The sequence below is a fragment of the Rhinolophus ferrumequinum genome, chromosome 10, assembly GCF_004115265.2.
Source record: "Rhinolophus ferrumequinum isolate MPI-CBG mRhiFer1 chromosome 10, mRhiFer1_v1.p, whole genome shotgun sequence".
NCBI lineage: Eukaryota > Metazoa > Chordata > Mammalia > Chiroptera > Rhinolophidae > Rhinolophus > Rhinolophus ferrumequinum.
Window position 1 is genome coordinate 30,592,570 of NC_046293.1, and position 25,485 is coordinate 30,618,054.

General features: G+C 35.7%; 1 protein-coding gene across 1 annotated transcript in view; it reads right to left on the minus strand.

Moving 5' to 3' along the window:
- LMO3 (LIM domain only 3) overlaps positions 1–25,485 on the minus strand; it is a 183,114-nt gene that overhangs the window by 155,617 nt on the left and 2,012 nt on the right. Inside the window, exon 2 of the mRNA XM_033118679.1 lies at positions 11,367–11,499. The gene's annotated coding sequence lies outside the window, so the exon portion shown is untranslated. The remainder of the gene's footprint in view (positions 1–11,366; positions 11,500–25,485) is intronic.

Sequence of the window (25,485 nt, forward strand, 5' to 3'; positions counted from 1 at the left end):
TATCAAGCATAGATAGGGAGCTACCCAATAATAGGGAATGAAATAATATTAAATAAACAAGGCTTCATTTTTCCAATGTAATCATTGAGAAGTGATAATGAATAGTATTAACTGTTTTACAGTCTGATATAGCAGAGAGTTATTATCCAAAATGTTATATAATTCTCTTGGGATTTTGGACTCAGAAAAGATTTTGGATTAAAACACTGGCTCTGACACTACAAGCTGTGTGACATTGGACAAATTAGCTAACCTCTTTAGTTTTTTCAATTGTAAAATAATGATAATAAGAGTGCTAACTTCATAGTTACAAAGATTAAATGAGCTCGTCATATACTACATGCACGATACATAGTAGCTATTGTTATTGTTGTCTTCTTAGCATCAAACAGAAACAATGTACAGAAACTGTAGCACATGTGAATTCATTTATGTACCAGTCATCTATAATCTTTGCACTTTCTCTACCTCATTGTGATATCATGATTTATATTAAGAGATATATAAAAATAGAACTACTTTATGAATAAGGATTCTACTCCTAGGTACTTATTCAAAGAAATCCAAAACACTAATTCAAAAAATATGTTTATTGCAATGCTATTCACAATAGCCAAGATATGGAAACAACCAAAATGCCCATCAGTATAGACGATTCGATAAAGAAATTATGGTACATTTATACAATGGAGTATTACTTTGTCATAAAAAAGAATGAAATCTCACCATTTGCAATGACATGGATGGAAGACATCATGCTAAGTGAAATAAGTCACACTGAGAAAGACAAATACCACATGCTCTCACTTATATGTGGAATCTAAAGCACAGAATAAACAAGCAAACAAAACAGAAATAAACTCAGAGATACAGAGAAAAAACGGATGGTTGCTACATGGGAGGGTGTTAGGGGATGGGGAAGAAGGTGAACGGATTAGAAAGTACAAATTAGTAGTCACAAAATAGTCACAGGGATGTGAAATATAATACAGAGAAAATAATCAATAATGTAAAGATCATATAGGGTGCCAGATGGGTGCTGGACTTATCAGGGCGATCACTTCATAGATTGTGTAGATGCCTGACCCCTGCGCTGTACACCTGAAGCTGATATAGAATAATATTGAATGTCAACTATATATATATATAGTCTCGAGATATAAAGTACAGCATAGGGAATATAGTCAATGGTATTACAATAGCCACATATGGTGTCAGAGGGGTAGTAGACTTGGGGGGCGGTTATTTTATTGTGAGGGGTGTAAATGTCTAATCATTATGGGGTATTATACACCTGTAACTAATATAAAAACAAACAAAAAACAACAAAAAAAGAGATATATTTGTGGTCTTCATCTCAGTTCCTGGCACAGAGCTCCTGAAACCCTTGGAAGTTCCTAAGTAATAAGAGTGGTAAGATGAGGGAAGGGGGCCTTTGTTTTTCATAGCAAGCCTCTTTTAACCAGGTCCAAGTTTAAGGTAAAGTGGTGACTTTTGAAAGCCTCTAAGCATGGGGGCTACTTGCCAGGAGAACCAACCATGTAATTACAGGGTTGGAATTTTCAGTCCTACCTCCTACCTCCAGGGAGGCCAGAGGGGCTGAGGTTGAGTTTATCACCGAAGACCAATGATATAGTCAGTCATGCCTACCTAATGAAACCCCCATAAAACCCCAAAGGACAGGGTTCAGAGTTCCTCTGGATGGTGCTGGGAGAGCGGCACGCCCAGAGAGGGCATGGAAGCTCTGTGCTCCCTCTCCTGCCCATTCTTTGCCCTATGCATATCTTCCATATGGCTGTGCCTGAATTACATCCTTTTACAATAAATTGGCAATCTAGTAACTAAAATGCTTCCCCAAGTTCTTTGAGCCTCTTCAGCAAATTAACTGAACCTGAGGAACAGGTCCTGGACTCCTCCAATTTATATACAGTTGGTCAGAAACACAAGTAACAACTTGGACTTTCATTGGGATCTCAAGTGGTGGTGGGAGGGCAGTCTTGTGGGATCGAGGTCTTAAATTGTGGTGGGGAGGCGGTGACTTATTTCCAGGTTTGTAGTATTAGAATTGAGTTAACTTAAGGACACACAGCTGCTGTCTGGATAATCTGATAATTATTTGCTGCTGGCAACCCCCACCCAAACAAACACGGATATTTGGTGACTACAGGTGTCAGAAGTGAAGTATTGAGAGTAGTGCCAGAGAGTAGTGTAGCAAGCAGAGGAATCACAGGAGTGTGTGTGTGTGTTTAAAACACTCATTCATAGTGTGGGGACAGAGCTAGGAGTGCAGTTTCCAGGCTCTCGCCCTCACGTGGAAAGGTGCTGGCTCAGGTAGTAAATGGCCATCAACTGTGATTGGATGGCCATCACGAGAAAAAGTTTTAGTCCAGTTCAAGTAATGTGCCACGGGGTGTCCCTCGATGTCCACCTACTTTCTGAGCACAGCCAGACTTCCTGGGTACAGCTAGGGTTCTCAGGGTACTGCCAGTCCTTCTGGGCACAGCCAGACTTCCTGGACAGAGCCAGCGTTCTCATATAATCTCAATAGTGGCTGGTTGAGACACAGGAAGCAAACATCCACCTGTACCTCAACAAGGGATCTTCCTGCACCAGTCTCACTGGCGGCCAGGCGAGACACAGGAAGCAAACATTCGTCAGTTCCACTACATGGTGGTACGTTCCCAAGCAAACAGTCGAGTGGTCCATCAAATCAGGGATGGAAGGCACTTCTCCATAGTCCACAGTCATTCACCAGGGCTGTGCATTGGCCTCACCGTGTGTGCTCTCTCCGCAGGGTGAGGGCTCTAAGACCTCCCCAACCACGGGTGAGGGACAACCTTGACCTCACCCATATCCTCCACTGAGGACTAAGCAAGCGTCTCCCCCTGGGACCACAAGTCCTGCATCTGGGCTGCCCCAGCAAGCACTTCCCAGCCCACATGGCTGCAAAGACCTTCGTTTTCTCTAGCCTATGCTGGCTGGAGAACAATTCACATCCTCCCACACCTCCATGGGGCTCTAGCTCCTGAGATCAGTGGCTACTGGGCACCACACACAGTGTGGGGGCCACATGTCTTCCTGCCCAGAATCAGACACCATTCCTACCTGGCTGGAATCCTGCTCGCTGTGCCAGGTGTCTGATTTGGTGGAGGCCTTAGTGTAAAATGTCCAGAACTCTAAGAGTCCACGGCAGCAGCAGACCACCAAAAGAAAGATGATGCTTGCTTTGGCCAATAAGGCGGCATGCCATCCGGAGGCTTGAGAGGACCACCAATTCACCGAGGGGTTATGTTTCTCCCAGGCAGATGGCATTTCCTTTTCCTGGCACTGCTCCTCATGGGCTTCCTGAGACTGAGTGTTCATACACACAAACTGCTCCACTATCCTTTGGAGGGTTCTGGCCTACACAATACCCTGTTCGCTAGGCCATGTGTCATGCAGGGACCCTAGTCCTGCTCCCCACGCCAGAACCAAGGATATGGTGAGGCCAAAAAGGAACACCAGTGAAACCATGGATGGGGGTTCATACCACTATATTTTCGCTGGTGGCTGGGTTGGAGACACAAAAGCAAACATACACCAGTACCCCAATAAGGGGTCTTCCTGCACCCCAGTCTCACTGGCAGCCGTGCAAGACACAGGAAGTAGGATCCACATGATCCGCAATTTGCAATCCATGCTTGCTAACCCCACTTGCTAGCTGCAATCCACCATCTGCTTCTCTGCCAACCAACCACCCCCCTTGCTACCTGCAATCTGCGCTTGCTAGCTCAGCCACGACAGTTATATCAGTGGCCAATGGCTCACTGGTTACAGCTGATGGCCAACTAGTCACAGCTGATGGCCATGTGCTACCTGAGCCAGCATCTTTCCATGTGAGACCGAGAGCCTAGATACTGCTCTCTGGGACTCTGCCCCCACAAGGGGTCAAATCCAGAACTGAATTTAGAACCTGTGTTTTCACCATCACACTGATTCTCTTACTTAATACCTATGGCTTCAAATGTACTTTACTTCCCTCTCTGGTAGTAGAGGCACTTTATCTGATAGGTGTACTTGACCTTCCTCTCTGGCTATTTCTTCTCAGTCTCCTGTGTAGGCCCTCTTGTATCCTTCTCTCACCCGTCTGTCATTAGTGTTGGGTCTGGTCTTACTTTCTGTTCATCTTACTCATTAGAACAACTCATTGAAATCTCTGGCTTTAGTTACCATACACATTTTTACTCTCTCATCTCTATCTCTAGCCCTGGCTTCTTTTTGGGGCCCAGATTTCTATATCCAAAGTGCCTGACACCTTTATTTGATGCTTCATTTCATATTAGACTATGTAGAATTGCATTATCTTCCTCTGACAATTAGACTCCAGTTGCTGCTCTCTACCTTTGTGAATGCCCTCACACATTCCAGAAACTTCCCTTTCTTCTGATTAAGACTATTTTTTTTCTACATTCTCAGTACCACTTCCTTAACTCAGCTAGTTGTTATTTCTCCCAGTTTTACTGTAATGTCCTTCCTTGTGTAGACTTTTAAATTTTCTCTCAGTATCCACACTTCCCTCCTAGTTTCACAACTAATCAACGAGTGACTATATGTCTTAGATTTTTCTGCAGGGTCTGACTTTATGTCTTAGACTTTTCTGCAGGGTCCAGGTTCCATCCAATAGTTTATAAGCAGAAAAGGACGTGTACAAATGCTGGATGACCTCTTTAGGGAGAAATCTACTTCTTCTGAGACTCTCTGTTTCCCACTTCTGCTGGGAAATAGTAAAAAGTGCATCAGTGGCTACTTGGGTTCCTGTCTGACTGTGGAGAATGGCTGTCTCCTGCCCCAAGACAATTTCTTTCCTTTAAATTGTTAGCCAGAGGAAAAACTCTTCTATGTCATTTAGAACATTAAATTTTAGTGTATTTTTAGAGCAGTTTAGACTTTACCCTAAAAACTTCATAAGAAAAATGTGCCTAACTCCAATCTTGCTCTAATCCACGCCCCATACTTTTAAATGAGTGTACTCTTTCTAAAATGCAAATATGATTAGGACAATCCCTGTTTAAAATTTAGAAGTGGCATTTGCTTTTATTTTTAAATTTTATAAAATAAGCATATATCGATTTTATAATCATGAGTAAATAAATAAAATAAATCCATTAGTGACTCCCTCAAGCCTTCAAAATAAAGTTCAAGTTGCTTAACATGGCATAGAAATCCCTTCATGTTGTGCCTTCTGTCTACTTCTAGAGTCTTAACTTTTGCCATAGTCTCACAGGCATCCAGGCACGTGAATCTTTCAGTCTCTGGATGTCAACACATCCTTAAACACATGCGTCTTCGCACCTTCTGCTCTGTCTGGATGCCTTTCCATGTTTTCTGTCAGGCTAATGGCTACTCATCCTTTAAGACTTAGGTCTCCGCTCAGGTTAAGTATTGTACCCTCCATAAAGACTTTCTTAACACCTCAGTGTCAATTAAAAGTCCCTCATGCGTCACTGAGTCCTGTCTGTATTTTTATCAGACATATTTTACATTAAAGTCTATTTCTCACCCAGATGTTGTTAATTCTCCCACTAAAATATATATATATTCTCATTTAACCAGGTTCTATGCCATTTATATACATTTCCATGTATAGTTGGTGTTCAAAAAAAATGTACTAAATGAAGAAAACAGCACTCACTTTTTTTTTTAATCGTAGGGTGAAAAGTGACCTTAGCTCTTATCTTTTTTTTTTTTTTTGAAATACAATAGTTGATAGACTAACATATAACTTCATGTGAATTAAATATGAAACAATCTTAATTATAGACTGATCTTTAAAACTTTAAAAAAAAATTCTATTTTCTTAGACCCTTAGACTCTTTATCTTTGCCCTAGGCCTGTTTTGTACATAAGGAAGAGTTCAGTAAAAGTAAGTATTTTTGTATGATTTACATATGTTTACTTGTTAAGCTATTAATATAGCCACACTGATATATTTTCTGCTGCAAGTATATAAGTGTATAGTGGTCAAGGAGCAATTATATAATCAGAGCCAGCTTCATGGGAGCACAACCTGTGCAGTCATCAACAGACCATGTTTAGAAGGCCTTTCACTTGGTGTAATGCTCTGCTATCACTATCTTGAATCTTGAAATTCTTAAACATTTTTGAACAAAAGGTCCCAATTTTTCATTTTGTATTGGGTCCCACAAATGATACAATGATACAGCCATTCTACATGTAATTTAAACAATTCTCCTGACTTTGAACTAATTGTCTGAGAATGCATGGCTAAAATGCCGATTTCTAAACAGCTGCCCATACACAACAAACCGAGGGTCCTAGCTGTCTGCCAGGCTCCACTTACCCAGCTTAGCTGTCAGGAGCAGCACGCGGGTTAAAAGAGAAAGATTCTCCTAAGTGTCAATCCCTCCCGCTGGCTCAAGAGAACAAAGCTGGCAGGCAAAGTGAATCAGATAGCACACTGTGCACGCCCAAGCTTCCGAATAAAGCCGATAGGTCTAATTTCAGCTTTACCAGCCTCGGTAGTGTCCCTTTAAGTTTACTAAGTCGGATATACCTGTAAGCAAGCAGTCTAATGTATTTATGATCTTGCTGCTGTGAAAGTATTTAATAATAAGCCTCAGAAGTTGGGAGGTAAGAAGGAAATCTATGATGTCTAATGCCAAGGTGGTGTTGAATGTGTTGAAAGTTGATTAAATTTTCTTTTAACACCCCTTGAAACTGACATTTTGAAACCGTTTAAAATTTTTTCCCTCCAAACTATTTTTTTATACCCGTGATTTAGAGTGATATACAAGAAAGCAGTGGCTATGAATTGGCTCAAAATGGTTTGAGGGGTAATGAACAGGGATTGAAAAAATCTGTTCTTGTTCATTTAAGAAAAGTAAAGCTAACTTTATTCTGCAATTGCATGCCAAGGCAGGGTCAAATATTTGAGACTGCTCAAATAGTGCCATCCAAATTTTATTGGTTTGAAGAGATAACTAGGTTCCAGAATCCTGTAGATTGATAAAAGGAAAATATATTTAAATAGATTAGTGCATTTTCAGCTATCAGTTGCAAAATTGCTTGCTTTATTCAGATGCTTCCATTTTTAAAGTTACATCTGTTTTAATAGAGCTAGTCTAAATTTAAAAATTAAGAAATGTGGCTTAGTTTTGAATTTCATATTTCAAGTATCTGATTTTAAAGAGGAATGTTTTTTTCCATATGTATAGCTATCATAGGAAAATGTGGAAGCCACACTTGAAACCCTATAAATGCCACTGGTGATGTATTTGATGACATGTATGATGTGAAGCCTTATAATTATTTGAATGCTCAAATAATACAAAACAGGATACCTCATAAATGGAATAATGTATTACCTTCTATACAATTGACCATTAACTGTTACCATTACAAAAGCATTTATTTAGTACTAATTGCATACATTCTATTTTTCTCCACAACAGTGAAAAACCAGAAATTCAATTAGACTTTCTTATAATAGGAGTATTAACTGAAATATTAACTACCTATTTCCTTTGTTTTTGAGTCTAGCCCAGTAGTTCTCCCTTATTTAATCTGATAGCTCCTTTTTATAACAAATATTTTAAAAAGCCATTCTGTGCAGGAAGCAAAGGAAAATAAAATAGGAGACTATTGCTGTGGACACTAGACTTTAAGAAAAGGAGAAGTACTAACAAACAAGGTTTATTTTTCCATGATAATATAAACGGGGGATGATCTTAATTTACGCAGGGATACCATTCCTCCAAAACACAGAAGTATGATACTCTTGTAAAAGAATTCTCTATATTAAAAGCAGGAGGGAATAATGTTAAAGAATCACATAGAGGGTATCATTTACCTTGAATTCTCACCACATGTCAAGACATACAGTAAGACTCTAGTAATTGAACAGACCTTAGTAACCCTAGCTTTTGATAGGTTACAGGGGATAGAGCATAGACTGGAATAAGAAAAGAAATATAAGAAGAAGCTGTAGTTGTGTGGTAGAACTTCATGGGTAATATCAGAATAAGAGTGGGAAACCTCTGGCCACACAAGAACAAGTAAATAAATCCAATACATACATATATGCATACATAATCTTTACAATGTTTCTAATCATTAAGCAATACATGATAAAAATATGCACTATAAACATGCTTTATAGTCTTTATTAATGCATTTCACATATTTCTGCTATTTAATAATATTCTTATAATACTATTTAAAGGAGGCTCAATTATTCTTACAGGTTTATATGTGGCAGTTACAAAGGAAGAATGATACAAATAAAGATTGGTGACTCAAATACTATGAGTGTTGTTGCCATAGGTGACATGATTTTCAAATACGGTGAAAAATTCTTGATAAAAGTCCAAACTGAAAAAATCTTTCATGGATTTTCACCATCATTACATATCTGGAAAATCCAGTCTATGTAAAAACTGTGCACATGTGAAACGGTGACAAGTTGTAGGCTCTGATAATTATAAATGATTTTTTTTCTATGTGGACTTCTGATGTTATATATAAAATTTGAGAAAAACGTAAGGTGATGTCATTCACTGTATTTGACTATCCTACTCATTTGACTATCCAAGGCCTGCAGTGTCCTGGTCTCCATTAATCAATTGCTAGTACTACACCTTTGTGACAACACTGTGACAAAATCACCCTTGCAAATTTCCAAAATGACCTCTAGTGGGAGGTACTACCTCCATCAAAAAAAACTAAGCTCCCATCTGTTTATTTTTAATAGTTTTTTGATAATGTAAGCATACTTTCTGGTTGAGGTATTTACATTTAGGCTAAAATGTGACTATTTTTATATGAATTAATAGGGCATTTGTTCACTTATGAAAATCTAACTTTGTTGCTAATGAATGTAAGAAATTTTAAGTTGGAAATGCTAACATTAATTTAGTAATTTATATGACCAGAACTAGCACAGTTATTGGTTAAATAGCATGATTTCAAATAAGAGGTTGAGCTCAAGTAAGTCTCCATAATGTTTTTCACTAGTTACATGTCCTAGTACAAAATACTTAATCTTTCTAATCTCTCATCACTTCATTTGAAAAGTGAAGCTACTGTTTCATAGAGGCAGTGTAGATTTTTAAAAATCTACTTAACAATTAACCAATATATATCAGCTATTTTATTATTGCTGTTATAACAACAGTTTTAGATTAGGACTATATATTTCTTGACTTTTTCCTTATTTATGAAACAAACAAATACCAGAGGATATTAAATTGCACTAATATCTTTCAAAGCAGGTAATTCAAGAAACAGAGGTAAAATTCACATAACAAAAGTCATAAGAAAATGTGTGAAATCGAAATAAACTATTTTTCTTATACAGAAATAATATTTTCCTAATTGCTACAAATTTTGTACAGTCAAAAGTCTTTCCTTTTCCTTTTAGTGTCATGATTTGACTCTTCCCAATATTGGCTGAGAGGTGCCACAGCAAAATCCTCTGCTTTTCTCTCAATACCAAGTAGTGATGGCATTCACAGTTATTGGTCAATGCTTTTTGAGAGTAGACAAGTGACTTCATTTCCCCAGAGCACTGCTGGTATTTTTAAAATAGTTTTGAGTTAGATTGAACACATGTGTTTTTTCTCTTTAAACATCTCAAGCACCTAAACCAAACTTCCCAACCCAAATTATAAATATTCCCAGGGTAAAGATGTGGTACACATATAAAGTGCGAATCTATGCTTGTTTTCCCTTCAACCCTTAGGATCTAAAGACTTTTTCTACAATATAGAGTCACTTGGAGGGTGGAAGTGAGGAAATGGAATGTGTTTTTCAAATCAGAACAGTGACTTAAACAGAGGTCTTCTTTCTCCCAATCCCGTCTTCTGCCTTTAATTCACTGCAAAGCAGTTGGGCTTCAGGTTGTTCAATATTTAAATGTTATGGATTGGTAATATGGTTAGCAATACATTCTTTTTAGCAAAATCTATTACAATAACATTTGAACGTTGTTCCAGGGCTATTTATCTCTACAACTATGATATGTGTTTTCAAAACCCCATTCTTCTGATGTACTAATACCTTTCATAACCTAACCACTTTCTATGATTAATGATTAGATTGAGAATAGATTCACTGGTTTGTCCTGGATATTAATTTTTAAATAAATCTGTTTTTACAGAAATTACTTGGCACTTTTGGGATTTCACTACAAGATGGGGTTATTAACAGGATCCTGTGGGTAGATTTATTAATCTCTCTTTTTAACCAAATGAAACATCTGTTGGATAAGATGTCAGCTTTGTGTCCCCCACTCCATCACACTGTCCCAGGTGAAGGACAAATGCACCAATCCCTAACTTTCTCTGCTGTTTTTTCAACTTTTTCTCTCCTCCCCTTACTCCGACCCCCAGCACTATTTTTCTTAACCTACTTTACTTTTTTTTCATAGCATTTGCACTACCTGGAAACCTGTATTAATTTATTTTTCTATTTGTTTTTTGTTTCTTCAACAGAACATAAGCTCCTCTGGGGCCAAGGCTTTGTTTTGGCCACTGCTCTAACATGTGCCTGAGAAATAGAACACAATAAATATTTGTTAAAGGAATGAACAAAGCATGAGTAAGTTTTTCTTGGTTGTTATTAATGTAATCAATTTAGAAATTCTTTTGTTGTTGTTGCCTCAAATGGTCCAGTCTGAAATTATACTTAAATAGAAAAGAGTAGATCAAATTAGAGATTAACTGGGGAGCAGAATCATTATGTTATTTTACCTTAAGTGGAAATCTAGAGCCAAGAAATCTTGGAAGAGTAATTGAGGACAATGCTTAGAAGCTTTCAGTATACTCTTTCAGCATCCCAGAGAATGAAGACCGGAAACCCTTGAAAAGATGAGCACTTACCTTTATATTTCCATCAGACAATTTTCTTAAATAGCAATGTCAATTCCATTTATGACCAAAGACATCTTCCTAATATGCTACCTACATTTCTCCTGGATAAGTTGGCATAGTTAAGAATCAGTCTACCTGACATTTCCCAACTAGATAAGGAATACACCTACAGTTGTTTTCCTCAGTTAGTAGTTTGGCTATCAACTTGTAGTCATTTAAGACTTTCAGAGAAAAAAGACAAATCATAAATACTAGATCCCATAGGGTACAATTGGGAAGTTAATAAGCAAGCAGAGGACAGAAGCCACATATCTTGTGACATGGTACCTTACCAATTGCAACATATGTTGTCAAAATCAACTGATATATTTTGTAAGGAGGTCTGGGAATTCATAATTGCATAAGCATCCATACATTTTACATATATTTTTATGCCATGCTCAAAATTCTTCTTATTACATCCACATATGTAAAATAAAAGATCTAATGAAATCTTACAGTAGTTGCAGTCAGGCCAGATGTTCCAGAAGTCTAAAAGAGGTAAAGGTCAGAATGATCAGTGGAACAATGTACCAGATTCTCTGATCTCCTTCCTCACATTAGAAACAGTTCCAGAGGAAGCCAGAGGTCACTAGAAAGAAAGAGGATCAGAATTAATACTGCTCTTGAAAAGGGTTATGTCTGCTAATGTGAATATACAGACCATTTAATTGGTTTAAAGCACCATACTAGATCCCCTAAGAATTGTTTCTGAGATCCTAGATGGTAGTGAAGTAGAATTCTGTCTCCATATGGAGTGTTAGTGCCAGAATCTTTATACAAATGAACTGCTTTTTATTCCTTCATTGCATTTTCCCTCTTGCAAATAACACCAACATATATACTTAATTCAGAAAAGCATGCTTTAGTTTAAAGTTCTTACTAAAGCTTAGAAAAGATTACTAGTATGTAATTCTGAGGTTCATGATTTCTCTTTAAATAAGCTATAGGTTAATGTGTAAAACCCCCTGCAGATTTTTCCCTTTGTTTAAATAATATCCTGTAATTCAAGCCAATATACTTTACAATAGCATGTTAAAAGCAAATAGGAAAGCAGTTTAGCTCTAAATTAAGGTTTCTCCATCAGCATTTCTACTCACTCTGGGTATTTTCTGATACAAAGCTCTGGTCTCTCTTTTCATGATGTTATTCTGCAGTAGTAAAGCACGTAACCACAGCTTCATAATGCTAAGCACTCCAGTGGGAAACACAAACAGAGTGCATAAACCAAAGTATTCATTTCATGAGGTTTTATTAAAAGGCTTCACCTCTAAATTGAGCTGTCATACACTGTTGGGAAACTTTTTACCACAGTTTATTTTAACTATGTAAAACATTAAAGGAATGAAATTTCTCCAGCTTTTCATATAATGGGCATGACCTCGCTTACACACTACAAGCAATCTATACCGCATTTAATCAAATTGGCTGGAGAGTAAAAATCAGGCCATATGTTTTCCCACTTTTCCCAATTTTCAGAAATGACCCCAACCTCGTTAACATGCTGTAGATTTTCATGTACACCCAGAAAGCTCTTTGGCGTCCTTAGTGAGAAACTATACTGCAAGATTAAAAGATATCCTTCAGATGAGAAGGACATTGGATAATTTATAAATCATTCATTTGTAACACAGCTTTATACAGCATTTCAAGGAATTGCATTAACTTCTTTTGCAGTTTCCTCAAATGTTGCATTCAGTTGACAATGTCATAGGTCATTACCGATTTTTTCCTTATGTAAGCAATACCAACTTTCTATTAAAAATACTAATTTCCACTGTACTATAGTGTCTTTTGAAGTAGTGTGTATATTAAAAAAAAATCAAGTTGCTTTGAAATATTAAAGGAATATATTTAACTGAAGGGTTTTCAGACAGGTTGTTTTTCTGTATTCCTGATGACAGAAAGATTTTAGCCTACAAAGTCAATAGTAAATTTTATTAAAGTCATTATTTTCCTGTTACAGGCATCATGCTTTAAATAAACTATAGCTGACAATGCTGTCTTATATACTGTCATACTGTAAAATGTCCCCTCTTTATTACCTCAGGGACAACTCATTTAGAACTTTAAAAGTGTTTTCACATTGTAGTTGCTCATTTGCAGAGCAGGCCTATGGCTGTGTTCAAAGAATGTGGTTGATACTTCTTTTTTCCTTTAAATATTCTAGAAAAAAAAAATCTTGCCAACACAACATTTTTTAGATAAAGATGAATGTCCTTTCTCCATAGATAAAATATATCTCAATCTTTTCATAATAGTGTGCTCTGACTACTTATGACATTATTTTTTCTGTTAGCCCATTGTGTGTAAGGAAGAGCAAAGCGCTTGACATCTATATGAAATGTGTTGTTTCAGGAATTTTTATTTTCCCCCAAGTTACATTCTTTAATAAATACCCTACGTCCTGTACATCATCTTCTTGATCCACATAATCTTGACTATAGGAATCTATAATTGAGTAATCATCAAGAAAACATTTTCATGAAAATCATAGGAACATGTTTATTGTTTTAGAGCTGTGGTGTATCATTCTAAGTTCTGCCCATTAACTCCTTGTATAATACCCATTTTGTCTCACCATCCTTTAATATATATTGTGTGATTTTTAGATTGATTTTCTTTTCTTCTCCACATGCACCCAAACCTCTATGAAGAGAACAGAAAGAATCAGAGGTGGAAAAAAAAATCCAACAACTTGCCTTTACATTTGAAGTCAGATGTAATCAACACCACTAAACCCACATGTATTTCCTAGCTTCTTTTCCTACTTTAAGATATATCTACAAATTACCTCTATAGTGATCAGGACTATCGAAACCAGTTGAATCTTTAAAGCCTTTAAACCCCCGGTCAAAATCACTAGACAGTCCTTTCTTCCTTTTGGAGAAAATATCAGAGCACAAAAGGCCACATGCATAGCTAACTGTCTGCATAAATATGGCTGTTCCTTCCTCCGCCCTCTAAATCTGGCATTGTTTCATTTTAGCTCATGCTGCACTCAGACCCAGGAGAAAAATGAGAAGATGTGTGTAAGCCCTTGTCCTAGAAAAGTAAAGGCTTAATCAATGGCACGTCTTTGATTTCAAATCCAGTTCTCTCCTTTTCCATCTTCAGACAGTCATCTCTACTGCTCGTCTGTGCCTAATTCAAATCCCCTTAGCATCTATTTCTGTGGCCTTTTACACCAAGTGAAATAGACTGGAGACCATAAAATGTTGTCCCTTTGAAATAATTCATTTCACTAATACACTGTAAATAAATAGCTAATAAATGTCCATATTAAGGGATAAACAGTCTGTAATTAACAAACATTTGCAATTTTTCTTTGTTTATTTTTTTAGTATCAGACTACAACTAAACTGTGTTTAGTTTTTGTATTTAAATCTCTCTTACTCCCCACAACACACAGATACATACATATATATGTACACACATTCCACATACACATACAACACAACCCATGACCTAGTCAGTAACTATGACAACCGTGACTTTCCCCATGTTCTTTCTACATAGCTTAGAATCCAGCTAAACCACGATCACTGGAGTTCCTTATACCACATGATGTGAACTTTAGATGGTATCAGAATGCCTGATTTGTGATATGTGTGTTGCCGTTCACTTAAAAGTGCTTTTAGTACCTTTTCTTATCAATGAAAAACTTTCAAGATATTTAAAAGCAATACCTTTAAACCTTCCAGCTGTAATAAAGCAAAAATGGCAGGTGGCTATATGAAAGTGGTAGAATACATTTAAAGGAAATCACTCATAGGGAAAAGGTATAACATTGCTTACAGTCCATTTTACACTTCTATTGGGAAGAATGTGTTTTGGGGTGATGTGGGATTCTTTCCATTTGCCCAGTGAGAACATTAGCTGCTTTATAGAGCAATGCTGTTATTTTTAAGGAAGATGGAAAAATGAAACATTAGAAAACCTTCTTAGCAATAAGAGGAGCTGGGTTCAGTAATGATAAATAAAGAGGTCAGGAGGCTAAACTTAAAACCATAAATTACTTAAATAGAAAAGATTAAAATGCTTTACCATTAGGCAACCTTTTTGAGGGCCAGAGGAGAAGGAACCTGTTTATGAAGCAAGACTTCGGACTAATTAAGGAGAAGGAGAAAAACAGATTGTGCTTGCTTCTCTGAACAGGTTATGTAATGCAACTAATGCATAACTTGTTAAAGGCAGGGAGAGACAACACACTGACATTCAAAGCCAAAAAAAAAAAAAAAAAAAAAAGTGAATATTCTTCCTATAAGCTACTGAGACTCCAAAACCCACTTCAGTGAGAAGTTAGGTTCAGAATAAAAAAGCTAAACAAATAATATAATTGTTCTCTCTTTAACCTGTACAGTCTCCATATTGGTTCCTTTATGGAAAATAACCAGTGTCTCTCTTCTTCCCATCTGTCTTGCACTCAGGGCAGCTGAGAACCTCTAAAAGTCCACGTGCCATCCAAGAGAAGCTTTTTTTCTGCATTAAAGTTAAAAACTCCTGAAATTTATCACTCTCTAAAACAGAAATTACTTACATTTAAGACTGTAGTTGAAATTGCTATGTAAGTGTGATAGTCGAACTGATGCGTACGTTAGAAAGAAATGACTGATTTTTAGCATGGAAGTTGAGCTTGTATTTATGAGAAACAGTAAAAACTTGTACTGACAACCATTGACTCACTATTACTATGCCACAGATCCTTAGAATTTTAGAGCTGGAGGGCAAGCCCTCCCAGTTTACTTCTGAAGAATCGAGGCCCCAACTGGCACCCAGAAGCAAGGGAATGTATGAGGAAAGTTTCTTGACATATTTGAATCTCCACCTGAGGTTCTGATGTAAGAATTAACACATTCTTCTATATGATTGTTGTTTCAACCTAAGCTCATCCTAAAAGTGAGGACAAATACATGGCCCCAGGGGCAGAATGGACATTTTCAGATATTTTTAAGCAGAGAGTATACTGAAGCCTGGTGTTGGAGTGAAGATAATCTCCTGCTTGGAAGTTTTTAAAATTCCAGAATGATACACAGTGACAGAAATAGAAGATTTCCTCACTCCTCTGCTTACCATCTTTCACCATTGTTAGATTTCCTTGCCTCTGGTAAGCAATTAACCAATATTAATTTCTAATTGTGGGCTATTCTTTCGCTCATGCTCTTGATATCTTTGAGAGCAGAGAAAAGAGCTTTGAATGAAATTGACTATACAGCTGATTTGATTAATTGGTAGAAAATATTCATTAAAAAGGCAGTGAAAAAAGAGATAAATATTAATTCAGTCTTTAGAGACATTGCTAATTTTGCAAATTATTGTGAAATAATTTGCCATATAAGGCATATAAATATTACTTACTGGGTTGTACAGAAGTATATAAGTATTATAACATATATGTATATATGTATATGTGTATATATGTATATATGTAATATGGAAATATTTATATTAAAGATAATATAATTAATACTCACTGGATTATACAGAGGTATATAAACTCTAAAAGAAAATACATAAATCAGTTTTACACTGATCACGGGAAGTAATGTTCTTACATACGAACAAAAGGTCCCATTGTGAAATAAATAATGAACAGTCTTCAGGGTCAGGGTTCATTTGTGCTCTGTACCCACCATCCTGTATTATGCTCTGCATACTTAAGACCCTGGAATTTTCTGCTCAAATGATCATAACTCTGCTTCCAGGGCCTGAAAACCATACTCCCTGGGTCCAGCCTTACAAAGCAGATTGCACTCCTTGTTGAAGGCAACTCTAAAGAGTTACCAAAGAGTTACTGTCTGCAGAAGATATTGACAGAGTTTGGATGTGGGATGAATACAAAGAAATGTGCATGGAACTCCTCAAGGTATGGGACATAGTACAGAGTTGGAATAGATGGGGTAGGAGATTGGGAGTAGAAGAGGAAGAAATTGAGCAGAGTCAAAGGACAGAGTTGGTCTTCCTCATGCAACCATCAAATTCTTGCTATGAATTCTGAGAACTTTGAGAATTCTACCTTTGACGATGGGCTTCCAGATTTTAATGAGAGTGTATTTGTCCAAATAGTTAGAACACAGTGTATTTAAATATATTTAGGTTTTTGTAACACTTTTATTATTTAGATAAATAATATGTAGGGTTCACAAATGTTAGAGGACAGGCTGGTAACAGTTTGGGAACTCTATCTTACTTGTTAATATAGAAACTTCCCTCTTAAAAATTTTGCACATGATAAACATACTTTACATTTTCAAATCAACATGGAGGAGGCCAAGGAAAGGACAACTCAAAAGGATTAGCAGGGATAGTATCTTGTGCTCACAGAGGATTGGGAATGAAACTATTCCTATCAGTAAATTGAAGAACCACATAACAGTGCATGGGGCAATGACTAAAGAACTCAGAAAGGTCTTGCCCCTGTAATGGGCAAGACCGAAACTATACATTGCTTGTGTCCTACTAAGCAAATCTTAAAAAGCCAAACCCAATGGTACCAAGCTATTTCTAAATAACTTCATATTGAAGAAAGCTCCAGGCTATTTATAGGAATAGAAAAATATTCAGCACTTAAAAATGTAAAGTTCATGATATGAGTATCCAACCAAAAATTACAAGAAAATATGACACATAATAAAGAGCAAACCCAGTCATTTGCAACTGACCCACAACTAATATAAACGTTAGAGTTAGCAGACAAAGACATTCAAGCAACTATTATAGCTGTATTCTCTATGTTCAAGAAATTCAGTAAAGATATGGAAATCAAACTTCTAGAGATGAAAACTATTTGAGGTGAAAAATAAACTGGATGGAGTTAATAGCAGATTGAAAATTGCAGAAACCATTAGTGTGCCAGAAGATACAGCAATAGAAACTTCCGTGATGAAACAAAAGAGAAACTATAATAATAAAAAAAAATAGATCATTGAGGACCTCAATGGCAACTTCAAATAGCCTATTGTATATGTAACCGAGTCCAAAAAGAAAAAAATAAGACAAACTATTTGAAGACATAATGCACAATGATTATCCAAATTTGATTAAGAATATGAACTCATAGATCCAAACTCAAAGTCAAAACTTTTTCCCATTTTCTTCTAGAAGTTTTGCAATCTTAGGTTTTATATGTAGGTCTATAATTCATTTTGAGTTAATTTTTGTACATGATATCAGGTATGGATTGTAATTTGTATTTTTGCATATGGATACCCAATTGTTTTAGTACCTTTGTTGAAAAGACTATGTTTTCTCTCTCTTTTTTTTGGGGGGGGGTGGGGTGTGGAGAAGGAAGAGGGCATATAATTTTGGTGTTAACTTTTAAAACTGATAGTAGCTTTTACTTACTACAAGTTTAGGGAGTTAAATCTGGCTTGGTATTTTTGATACAGTAAGTTTCCCAAATATTAATCGAAGGATTTTAAGTATCACGCAATTATATAATCAGGGATTTCCTCAAGTTGATTTGTCAGAAGAAAAACTTTTCACCTTTTTGGCAAGAATCTGTTAGTGTAGTGAGTTCGGCTTATGTGGAGGCCACAGAGATGGTGGCAGGTGGGGAAAACAGTATACTTTCTCAATAAATAAAAATAATGATACATTGAACTTTATCACAATAAAAAAGATCTGTTCTTTAAAAGATACTGTTAAGAGACTGAAAAGATAAGCCAGAGAGGGAGAGAAAATACTTGGAAAACACCTATCTGACAAAGAACTTGTATCTAGAACTTTTCTCGAGTTGTAAAAGAGAAGTCTTACAACTCAATAATAAGAATATAAACAACCCAACAGTTAGGGCCAAAGAATACATATAGGTGACAAATAAGCATATAAAAGATGCTCAACATCATTACTTATTAGAAAAAATGAAAATTTAAAGTGGAATGAGTATTATTATATACATTAAAATAGCTAATATTAAAAAGACTGACCATACCAAGGTTTGGTGAGGCTGTGGAGCAATTGGCATTTTTATACAGTGCTGGTGAGAATGTAAAACGGTGCAATCGCTGTGGAAACAAGTTGGACATTTTATTAAAAAGTTAAGCATATTATCCATATGATTTAGTCATTCCACTCATAGAGAAATAAAAACCTATTTCCAAACAAATACTTGTACGTTAATGTTCACAGCAGCTTTATTTACAACAGTGCCAAACTGAAAACAACCAAAATGTTCATCAATAAGTGAATAGATATACAACTTGTGATATATCTGTACAATGAAATTCTATTCAACCATAAAAAGGAATAAACACATGCAAGGATGTGAATGAATCACAAAAGAATTATGCTGAGCAAAAGAAGCCAAACAACAAAAAGAATATCTACTGCACAAGTACATTTATAAAAATCCCAGATCAAAACTAATTTACCATGACAGAAAGCATATACATGATTACCTGGGGATGATAAATGTTGAGAGGGAGTGATTACTAAGGGCGACAAGAAATGATGTATTCACTTTCTTGATTGTGATGATGGTTTTTCAGGTATACACATATGTCAAAACTTATAAAATTGAAGACTTTAACTATATCGTTCATTGTATACCAATTAGATCTCAGTTGACCTGTTACAAAATCGTTATCGAGATGAGTTTGGTTTATTGTTCTCTCTTTTTTGTTTTCTTTAGACACTTGGAAAGCGAAAATTTTGTGTGCTTATTTCCTAAGTTCTACCTTAAAGGCCATGCCTTTCCTAGCTTGTCAGAATAATCCAAGAAGAGTTTTTGTGGGGAATCAGCAATTCTCACTGTTCTCTATTGATTAATTTTTGTCATTATTAATGTACCAGACATGGGGCTAAGTATTTTATTTACACACTTTTATTTAATTTTCCTCAACTGTAATTCTCTGCTTAAGTTATTTCCCCCAATTCTCTAAGTAGTATATAACCAACAATACACCTGAAATTTAGGGCACTTTGCATTACTTTTCCTGGCCTAGGTGTCAGGTCAAAAAAACAAAGTTTGGATTCTCTAAAACTTATTTTACAAGAAAACCAATAGAGAAAATACTAACTCATGAAAAAGTAAGACAATGATAGATTTACAAAAATACTTTATTACCTAGATAGTGGTTTAGCATATAGAGATTTCTAGACACATCAATCTGTATTTCTTTTCTGTTTTCATTGTTCACTTACATCTAGTAAGTCTTCTAAAGTGAAGCATTATCACTAGTCCATTATTAGTATTAGCTCTTCCCTTCATTGAATTTTGGCACCTTTTCCTGTTGCTCTATATTATCATCTGCTCTTTCATTACTATGCATGTGGCTTCCAACTATTTGATGCTCTCACTTTGGGAACTACCTATTCACATCGATGTATCTTTCTTTCTACTTCAAATGTACATCTTTTGTTTACATTCTGAGTCTCGACTGTAATTACTTACTTTTTGGTAGTGTACATTAACGGGCATAACCATAAATCCATTGTGTTTATAGATTCTTACCAAATCAAGTTACACTTCCTATTTCTTTTGGGGTTCTTTGAAGGTGTATTTAGATATTTCCCAATTTGAATGGTGCATGAGGATGGTTAACAATAAAAGTCAAAATTTTTATGTAGAGAAACACTAGCACTCTTATATATAAGTATCATAAGTCATCTCCCTAAGAAATAATCTTAGGAAATATTTTGCTTTTGCTGATTGGTTACATCCCCCAAAAGAGGCAAAATGGTTTATAAATGTAGAAAGTTAATTGCATTAGAATTTAATATGATATATGGGACCCTAGTGAATATTAACAACTCTAGTGAATTCTCTACCTGCATCCTGCAAGTGTTGATGAAAGTCATCAATTTGATGAGAAGTAATTCTATGCAACTGAGTTCACATCATTTAGTTTGAAATAATAATGTAGGAAGTTTCGACTATAGATCTCTTAGCATTTTAGAGGTGGGCATGTGGTTAGTGATTGGCTATTTAAAATCTCAAGTGAGAATTTGAGTAAGAACAGCATTAATGAGTTTATCTGAAAATGATCAGTAAGTGAGGAATATATGCATGCATCATATATTCCCACGGTCATTTCTTCCTATTTATCATCTGGACATTTCCATCATGGTCTAAGGGTCATCCCAGAGTTGTACCATGCAATCTACTAATCCTGATTTCGAAACTGCTTAAATCCAGTAAGGAAAAACATTCCTGAAACTCCATTCATAGAAAATTTCTTTTAAGCTGCTTTTGTATTTGTATATTGTTATTCTAATTCTAACACCCATTTTACTGGTTCTCTTAGATTCTCGGTTTGTGTCAAATGCAAGTGAAAAATCTGTCTCAAATCAAGAAACATTATGTAACAATGATCTCAAAAGACACTAAATACAAACCAAAATGATTTAGTGGACTACTCAATAACAAAATTGTCTTGAATAATCCAGTATGAGTAATTAAGATTATTAAAATATCATCTTAACAAATATAATGCTAATTTACAATATCCATTGAGAGACAGGTTGAATTAGCAATCCTTTATCTTCACCAACATTTAGGTGGTAATTACTACTTTCAAAACGTTTACATTCAAATACGGTCTATACAAAATTGGAATGCATCCTTGATAACCAATATGTTGAAATAAGCTTTGAGGTTAAGTAATTTTTTGTGACGGCCTTAGATTAAAGCTTCTTCTGTTATCTTTGTGTACATTTAAAACTCAGGTGTTTTGGTATGCACTGCTAAGTTTGTAGCTCTTCCTTGGTCTTCTTCCCCTCTTTCCCATTGTGGACTGTATATATCTGCAAACTTAAAATTTTACAAATGAGAACTTTAGCATATACAGACCAGACAAGTCTCAGTGTAAGCTTGTGTCACTGCCAAATCATCAGTTGAAGGCTAATAAGTAAAAATGTACTACAATGGTGATTTTTTAATGATATTGAATTCTATTTAAAGCACTAAATTTTGTGGTATTTCTTTCTGACAGATTAATTATGAAATTGTTCTAAATACAACAGTGGCAGGATGTTTTCATTAGCTAGGCCAACTTCACTTTTGATCTCTTTTGTCAGTACAGAGGCAGGGATAGTTAACATTTGTTTTCTCAGCCTACCTTACAAGTAGAAGTAATCATGTCAAATATTTTTAGACTGTGAGACATAAATAGGGATCTGCTTCTTTAAAATTTCCTTATAAAAGGGACAGATCTTGTTACATCATACTCTCTTCCTTTCTTCTGCTTTGATTTCTACATAGAGCTGCAGCAACCATCTTGTCACTATGAGTCTAGGCAACAAGATGTGCATGAAAGACGAATGTGTTAAGTAAGGATGGTAGAACAGAAAGATAAGAGGATCCTGGGTCTGAAGTGGCATTACTGAGTAGTGGCACCTCAACTTGCTCTTCCAGATTTCTTGCAATATGAAATTATTAAACATGTTTATAACTTAAGGCTTTTTTTGGTTGGCTTTTCCAATACTGCAGATAAAATATTTTTCATTAATATAACTGTTTGAAGCTTTTTTAAGTAGAGAAAATTCTATTTGGATAACAATTCATCAATAGATTGAGTGGTCATCCATAGGTATTTGTTAACATAGGTCATAAAATGACTTATTAGTCAGGTTACGCTTGTTCTGTTAGTTTAAAGTATATCACTTGATAAATGAAAAAGTAAAGAGTTATTTGACGTGTTAGTTGGGAAAGCACATAATTACAAAGAAGAAAAAAATAGAGTAATTAAAAATAAAATTGGTGAGAAAATAATGAATGTTGTACAAGGTTATGGAATAAATAATGTAATAGTACATATGACTATTAAAGAAAATGGTAATCATCAAAGAAAAAAATGATTAGTTAAATGAAAAAATTATTTTGGGCATACGACCAGAGTTTTAGCATCAATGTTGGGTACTTATTCAATTCAATTCAGTTCAGGAATAAGATTTTGAACTGGCTTGAGAGTGTAGTAAGAATGTTTCTCCTGGAAATTTGTTACAGGTTAGAGGTGATTGACAAATTCAAGGCCCATTTGAATGTTAATTATGTCAAACGTGGCAGATAATGGTAGCTGCACGAAACAGTTTACTTCATCCTTTAAATGATGAAAGACAGTGGACTGGCATTATTTACGCTTTTTTCAGCCTAATTCATGGAACTTATATGTGCTCACTGGAACTCGAGCTGCATTCTTGGACTATTAGGATAAAATCATACTTTAGGAATGATCATAACATTAGCTTGCAAGCTTAGGTACTGCTAATATAATCTTGACTCTCTTTCTCTGTCTCTCTCAAGTTAAAATGAGAATAGTGGTCTGTTTACTTTTTAAATGCACAGAAACGAGTTCATTGGGGGTGTATCTCAAGACACTGATTTGTGTGGACCAATCTCAGTTGTGGTGGAGCCATCCTCAGAAATTACCTAATTACTGCTATTGTAACATTTGGTAGAATCTGGGTAATTGAAGATTGACTGATGTCTCACATTAATGTCTGTCAACTAAAGAGTAAGTAGCTATAAACGTCTGTGACTATTGAAGGCATGTTAAGAGGTGAGGTGAATATGAGAGTAGCTTTGCATACATTGAAGAAGGTATAAAGGTAATAACAGTATCTGGGTTTGTTAACTACCCATGAGCATGTTTCAAACTGGTACAAATACACCTGTGTTTAAATTCTAAATAATATGTGCCTGTTTAGTGAGCCCTGATTGCATGGTCATCTGGAGGTGGCTGAGGGGGAGGAAAGAAGCAAACAACTCAATGTGGATATCAGTGGTAAAATCCTAGTCGGTTAATTTTATTTTTACCTTTGCCTAAATCTGCTCTTATAATTCAGGTTTTAAATTAGGAAACACATAGTTATTTTAGAATCACTGGAATCCAATTGCTCACCAATGCCTCCCAAATCACACCTTTACCTTACTAGAAACCTTGGTGTATACGATTTACTCTTGTATCTGATTCTTCCAATCTTGATAATTTCAATTCCTATATTTGTGAACCAATACTCACTTCTTTTGATAATTAGAATATGAGGGAAGATTGGAATCAAGATAAAGTCAATAAAGGGAAAGGCCAAATAGAATAAGACTTTTATAAGTGGAGACTTGGGATTAAGTGAGTCATGAGAGAGGATACACATATATTGCTATATGATACAGGTAGGAGAAACTGAGATGTTTGAGCTTGATAGAATGTGCTTTGGCCTAGAGTGACTCAGCTGGGACAATCACTGTGTTCTAGAGAAGAGGAGAGAGAACTGAGGAATCTGAAATAGGGAGCGAAGCCCCTCTATCTCTAGGACTACAGCAAGACATAGGAATCGTGGCCTTTAAATTCAAAAATCAAAGAGTCATCAAATATTGATGAAGACAAAAATGGGAAGAATGTCTGCTGTTATAAATATTATCTGCAATAAAACCAAAAATTGATGAGTATATTGTTGAAATAGAGATGGAATGAGATATTAAAATGAATTTAGTCATCAAAGCATGGTATATTGAAATTGATTGTACAGTATTAATGTTAATTTAAGACATATAAATTGATATTTGGCATTTGGTAGTCTATTACATGGTGTGTTTTCTTGACTGTGCTATATTAGTGAATATAAACTTTCGTTGGTAATTTAAACATTTATAGACTTTCATAGGTATATTTGAGATCTTTAATCTTCTAACTCTATTTTTCCCATAGGGTATTAAGTTCCTCATTCACAAATTCTCCTACTGAAAGATTGTTAGAAACCCAGTTCTTGGGATTGAGAAAGAATTGATGCCATCAACTTTGAAGCATCACATACTCCTAAATGAAATACATCTATGTTAAAAAGTAAGTACTGGCCTATAAACTGATATACATACCATGTTTTGGTATTACTTCTTGCTCTTGATTACCAATGTTTTCTTTAATAAGTTCTGAAAGAAGAAGACTAAGCACACGAAGGGCGACCTATATATGGCACTTCCAAGTGAAGATTTTAACCTATGCCCCTTTAATAGCAAGAACTATTCTGCTTAAGTCTTCAAAGGTCATTCTACTTAGGCTAGAACCTGTTTGTTTAATCAGTAGATAAAGTCTTATGTGGCCGTTTTTTTTTTTTTTTTTTTTAAGCCAGATTTTATTTTGGTGGAGAGGAGCGGTAAAAGAAGACAGAGCTTAATTAACCAGACTGGCAGGCTCCATAGATCTCTCAAGTGTTTAAATTAAGGATTGCGAGTTCTTGAAACTTGACAAGCCAGGCAGGATTGTCACTGCTGCTGTCTGAAGCAGAGGTAAGTACAGATTAGGCCTGTCCTATCTCTATCATAAGCATTTTGCTAGGATCTAAGAACTTCACACTGTGAACAGACTTGGAGGTTTTCTTTATTATTGGAAAATTACAACAATAATTAAATTCTCAGTTTTCACATAAAGATCATTCATTTAGCAATAAATATTTGTTATTGGACAGAATAGCATCGTCACTGTGGTAAATGCACACACACATACACAACACACACAGATACATCCCTTTATTAAAGAGAAATACTCATTTGTACTGCATCCTGGCTCTCAGGTTGAGTGTATGCACATCATAGATTGATGTGCGTCAAATCACTGGATGTAGTGTTCAGGGGCTAGTAAAT